Here is a 6,295-nt window from a genome sequence, read left to right as displayed (position 1 = left end):
CATGAGTGATATGGTGTTCGAAGGACAGGTTGCTGTCCAATATCACACCCAAGTCTTTAACTGTCGGAGTAACGTTTATATCACATCCATCTAATTGTAGTTTGAGCTCAGAAATTTGCTGTAAACATGAATTTGGTCCGATAAGAAGCACCTCTGTTTTATTAGAGTTTAATAGAAGAAAATTTTTGTTTTATGTCTTTAACACACTCTGTTAATTTAGACATTTCTGATAACTCATCAGGCTTAGATGAAATGTATAGCTGTGTGTCATCTGCATAACAGTGGAAATTAACCCTGTGCTTTCTAATAATGTTCCCCAGGGGCAGCATGTATATCGAGAACAGTAAGGGGCCTAAAACTGATCCTTGAGGCACACCACACTTCACAGGCATTATACTAGAACGGTCTCCGTTTATATCTACAAATTGATAACGGTCTGATAGGTATGATTTAAACCACTTTAAAGCCTGTCCCTGTACACCAGTGGTGTTTAAACGCTCCAGGAGAATATTATGATCTAAAGTGTCAAATGCAGCAGTGAGATCCAATAAAACTAGTAGCGAGACGCAGCCTCGGTCAGAGGCTAAGAGCAGGTCATTAGTGATTTTAACTAATGCGGTTTCTGTGCTATGGTGCGGTCTAAAACCTGACTGAAACTCCTCATAGACGTCATTCATCTTTAAGAAGGAGCATAACTGCGCTGACACAATTTTTCTAATATTTTTGATATAAATGGGAGATTTGATATCGGTCTGTAGTTAGATAGTCCATTAGGATCAAGTTGTGATTTTTTGATCAGAGGCTTAATAATTGCTAATTTGAATGGGTTGGGAACGTGACCTAATGATAGGGAGGAGTTAATAATATTTAGAAGAGGTTCACCGGCAGCTGGTAATATATCTTTCAGAAATTTAGTTGGAATAGGATCTAATACACATGTGGCAGACTTAGACTTAGTGATTAGTTTATTAAACTCTTCCTGTCCTATGGTTGCAAAACACTGTAACTGAATTTGCTGGGTACTGAGTAGGGCTGGACTATAGGACAAAGTTAAGGGTTGATTTTGACCATCTGGTTCTTTTGATACTGGTGTCACTGCATTCCAGGAGAGACCAACTTTAGTCTGATGCTGAATGAGTGACTAAGTCAATAAAACAACGGGAAGAATCTCTTACCACAATACTAACTGCTGCCCAGATGAGACACTCACTGCAGGAGCATTCAAATGAAGATGCCTAGAGAAAACAAACACAGATGTCAGCCAATCAGAAGTTGCATACTCCTTCTGATGTGATTTAATTAACATCACTCACTTTGAAGTATTGCCGCAGGTTGTCAGTGAGGATTCTTTGAGGACTGATCAGTGAGAGGTAGTTGGAGTCCTCTCTGAAGCTCCTCTGAAAGCCACAGCTTAAGCGGCAGAAGAACATCAGCAACGCATGTAATGTTTGAGTCTGAATGCAGGTGTGGGCGCGTGATGCTACCTGTCACAAATGTGGAGTCGGCGAAGCTGGAACTCGCCCTCATCTTTCAGATGGGACAGGCAAACCATCAGGAACCAGAAATAAGAGATGATAAGAATAAAAGTCTGAAAGTAATACATTTGAGCATGAATACCCAGTCATCATCTCCCTCACTTGCTGATGGTCTCCCAAGACATCAGGATTGAGAGATTCAATGCAGGTCTTCAAGGTAGACAAGAGCTTAGCATTCAGATTCTTGCTGTAGCCTGTCAGCCTGACCATGTGCAGGTTAGTAAGTGCCCTAGAAAGTAAAACATTAGTTTTTTTTGCTTTGAAACGGTAATCTTAAATATAATGTTGCATAAATTAAGTGTTGGTACCTGAGCATTGTGCTTCCCTCATTCCACCGCTCCTGATGGGAATACATCTTACATGAAAGGAGCACATGTAGTATAAATCCTAAATTGGGAAAACCGTGATGGGATGTCTTCAGTTAAAGGCTGTCTGTGAAAAGCATGTATGTAAGTGAGTGTGTATGATCAATCAAACAATGAATTATACTCCTTGTTTAAAACATTTTAAGTGTTTAAGTAAACTTCTCTAACCTTCGAGAACTGTCGCGGCCTGAAGTTCAGCCAGCAGATCGATCATCTCCCTCTCTTCAGATGTTGAAGCCCACGTTTCGCTGGTAGAGGTCAAACCTCCGCTGGTCTCCAAATCTGATTCTTTCCTTTCTGGAGGTACAATCAACGCTGGGAGAATTCAAACCTTCACTGGTTTCCAGATCCTATAATTTGCAAAAGCTGACACAAACTCACTAACGTCTGATAACTTACATTTCCATAGTTTTTACCCTCTTGGTGAACACCTTGGCGTTTAATGGTGAGTTTTTGGCTCAAGGACTGCATTTAAAGTCACGTTCAAGCTTTTCTTTTTTAACCATAGAGGCCTTGTCATGTTAGAAATGAAAAGGGTCCTGTCCAAACTGTTGCTATAAAATTATAAGCACACAATATTCCGTAGAATATCATTATATGTTTTAATATTAAAATAGTCTCTTTTCCTCTATCCCAGTTCAATATTCCTCTTTTGATAAAGCAAAGTCGTTATCTTGCACAGCTTAAAATTGAGTAGCGTGATTAGTAGTGATTTTAATTTTGGATAAACCGTTCCAATAAGATTAACAATAAAAGTTACAGTACAACACAAAACCTACCTCCACATTCAATTTCTTGAAGGAGGTCCTGAAAGTAGTTTTCTCCCTCATTTCAGGAGCAACATTGATGAGAATATAGTCTGCATCTGGCTGGAAAAACAGTGTTTTGTGAGAACAGCAACAAATTGGTTAAAAGAAAGTGGTTGAACTAGGTATTGCAGTACAAATTCAAAATATTGGAGATGTCTTACTTTAGACTTGATGCACATGCAGGTTGCCAGATTCCCGCTCTGTCCCCTTTCCTTTGCCAGCTTCCATGACAGAAATAAAATACGCTGTTTTCCGCCAAACTGGCAACCCAGGGTTCTGAAGCAGTTCTGAAGGTTAACCGGTTCAATTTAATTTGACTGAATGTCTTCAGAATTCTTTCTTTATCACACAGTCTACGATTTTCAGATAAAATCAACCGTGACACGTGGGAGGACTCATGAAGTTCTGATCTTCAGAATCGCCCGTGTCACGTCTGCTTTAAGAGTAAAAGCAGTTTGCTGAAAAACTACAAGTTACTATATCGCCCATGTACTGTAATGTTTCTTTCATGTGTGAGAAAATCCCTTACATGGACAAATGCATCAAATATAACTATAGCTGAACAGCATGCAGATAGCGATGCTTGAATTCATGAATAATAAAACTGCAACGGTGTTATACAGTGATTTTGGAGCAAAACGGTATGGATATGAATAAAGCGCACTGCACGTGGTCGCACTGTCCTTCGAATATCGAGAATAATATTCTCACACATCTAAAGTGCGCGCACAGAAAAAGCGGTTGATCTATAAGCCAGATGCATGTAACAATACGTCTTATTACAATGTTGTTTTTAGTGCTGAACTTATTTTAGCGTCATACATTTGGTTTAACTGCGCTGTTAAAGGAGGTGATTTTTACCATTCATCTGAACTGTGTGAAAGTGTTTTAGATGCTTACATTGTTCTCGCTCCATCCATGCAAAAACTGCGTCCTATCAGCCAAGTTTCTATTTCCTGCTGTGTAACAACAACAGTATTAGAAAAGAATTGCCTATTAATTCTGCAGTAACACCTTATTAGTAATGCATTAAGTAAAATATAAGTGTTACCAAATATATGTGTTTTCTTCTCTCTCTGATTACATTAGGTAGATCTTCAAGTGTGTAACGCAACCTTTAGGCAAATCTAAAGTGTGCTGTAATGCAGCTCTAGCTCAAAATAAAATAATATTTTGAGATTTCCGACACGGCAAGGATTGTTGTACAGCGATGAGCTCGACTTACCAAGAATTTGGCCATTTCTTTATCGGTCAGGTCATCACATCTTCTTGAGTCGACCAGAGAAGATCATCTTCAGGCACCTGCAGAATGATGCATCTGAGAAAAAACAGGGGACACGTACAAAAAATAAATACGATCCTTATAACATAGAAAGGTTGAATTTAAATAAAGTGACCTCTAATTAAGTACAAATACAAATTATAGACCAAGGAAACAATGCTATAATAAACATTGTAGGAATAAGCGAAAAAATACAAATATTTAGGTACAGTAAATAAATTAGACACACTAAAAATTACTAGAATGTATATTCAATATTTATTATTAATGAGTGACAAAATGCTTAAAGTATCAAATAATAAGTCAAACTTTCAAATGGCTTCTGGAAATTAAATTCTCCAATTTAATTTAGCGTTAGCAAAACAATTTCCGTTAATCATCACGATATAAACCTAACAAACCCCTCAGATTTGTCGCGGAAAAAATTATTATTTTGAAAAATTATGAACTGCTCTTCGTTAAATCGTTATAAAACTGTGATATTATTCGAAATATTAACGTTATACACTATAAGACATTACCGTGTCCCAGGAAGTTCACGCACCGATACCACGTTTAAAGGCACGGACGTTACGTTCGATGCACGCAGCGTGTTTAAGTCACAATATACTTTTATACTAATATATTTAATATATGAATGGAGCCGGCTGTGAAATTCAAGCACGCGCCTGTTTAGAACGGTTCAAAAACAAAACAAGAAGCGCTGGCGGGTCGGGCGTCTCGTGACATCGAGGTATGACGTCACAAACCACGCGTTCAATTCGAACTTTTGAATCGCATTTCTTGCGCCGAAAGTGTAGAGTATCGACGGATGGTTGTTCTCACCGAATGCTTCAGTCGACATAACATTGTACTGACACTAACTCCTTTTGGTTTATAATATAATCAAACAGTGTTTTATGGAGTTTAGTGAAGTTGAGAGAGAAAGAGTGATGATCGTGCCTTACTTCAGACGTGATGTCTGACTCTGTCAGCATTAAAGAGACAGCTGACAAAAAGCCTGTCAAGGCAACAACAACAAGAGATTCAGGAGCGTTGGCTCAGATAATGCAGGACCCATGAAGGTTTGTCCTTCAAACGATGTGGAGAAACAGCCCAACAGGTGAGCTGGTTATTGTAGGTGCATTTATTAACATTATTTTCTTTCCCAAAAATCAGAATCTGTAGTCAGAGATCTGTAGCCTACCATTGATTTTTCTTTATTTTAGAAAAAACCTGCAAAGGAAAAGAAGATGAAAGGAGCCTGTGCTGTCTTTCGGAGAGTATGGAAGGCTGTAGCGTCCTTTCTTTTGCTGTGATCCAAACCGAGTGGTGAATATTACACCACAGCCGGATCAAGATGAATCAGAGCTGACGCCTGTCCCCGAGTCCTCCCAGAATCGCACCGACGGCCCACAACGCAGATCCTGAGCCGATGTGTCTGCCAGGCCAGGTCTGTGAAGATGTTCAGAAGAGTCGTCGTGGTGTGCCAGGTCCCTCCAGGAGCGAGCAAATACCTGGACGTAGAAATGGCTGATTCCGAGTCATCACCTGTGGCTGATCCCTCCCTGTTCTGATCTGGGTGATGGTGAGTCATAGTTACTTTAGGTTTCTATTATTTCTACCATCTGTTCTCTATTACCACGCACTGCTGTAATTCATTGCATGTAACTTTTGTTGTATTATTTATCTCCATTTTAGAAAAGCTTAAAAAGTGGAGGAAGGGGGAAAGCGATCCGTCGTTCTTCAGGAGATTCAGTAAGGCTGTAAAGCACCTCCTCCTCTGCCGTGACTCGAAGATTGTCCGGAGTTCGACACCACAGGTGGATCCAGACAGTGATGAGGACTTAGCAGATTGTGCCATTTCTTTTGAGCCTGAGCCAAGCTGTCAGACCGGTTCTGACCAGGCCTGTGAAGCTTTCTCAGTCCCCCCACCTGTGCAAGAGGCCAGTGCAAATCCAGCCACTCCAGCCACCCAGCTAATCCAACCACTCCAGCCAATCCAGACAATCCAGCCACTCCAGCCAATCCAGCATTGCCGCATGAGCCAGATTCTTGGATTTGGGAATCAATCTGCAATCCGGTGAATCATTATTACCTATATTTCTCTTGCTTTAAATCAGAATTCAGACTGTAAATCTGGTACTGTAACTTCTTTCCTATCTGTTTTTCAGGTAGAGCACCTGTCTCTTTTATTGGGAGATTTTCTAGGACGTGGAAATTATGGCAGGGTGTAGAGGCAACCTACCTATTTGGTGACAAAGCAGCGGTAAAAGCAATTTTATTGACTTGCATCATCATTTTGCTTCAGATGTGCAGAGATGT

At 40.0% G+C, this 6,295-nt stretch overlaps 1 long non-coding RNA gene across 1 annotated transcript; it reads right to left on the bottom strand.

Moving 5' to 3' along the window:
* Positions 1–1,000: 1,000 nt before the first annotated feature.
* Positions 1,001–1,523, bottom strand: LOC122343203. Its single transcript, XR_006250725.1, has 3 exons — positions 1,485–1,523; positions 1,314–1,410; positions 1,001–1,235 (listed from the first exon to the last, which is right to left on the bottom strand). It is a non-coding gene; the product is annotated as an uncharacterized LOC122343203 (long non-coding RNA).
* Positions 1,524–6,295: the final 4,772 nt, after the last annotated feature.

The sequence above is a fragment of the Puntigrus tetrazona genome, chromosome 4, assembly GCF_018831695.1.
Source record: "Puntigrus tetrazona isolate hp1 chromosome 4, ASM1883169v1, whole genome shotgun sequence".
Classification (NCBI taxonomy): domain Eukaryota; kingdom Metazoa; phylum Chordata; class Actinopteri; order Cypriniformes; family Cyprinidae; genus Puntigrus; species Puntigrus tetrazona.
This window is presented reverse-complemented; position numbering and strand designations above follow the sequence as displayed.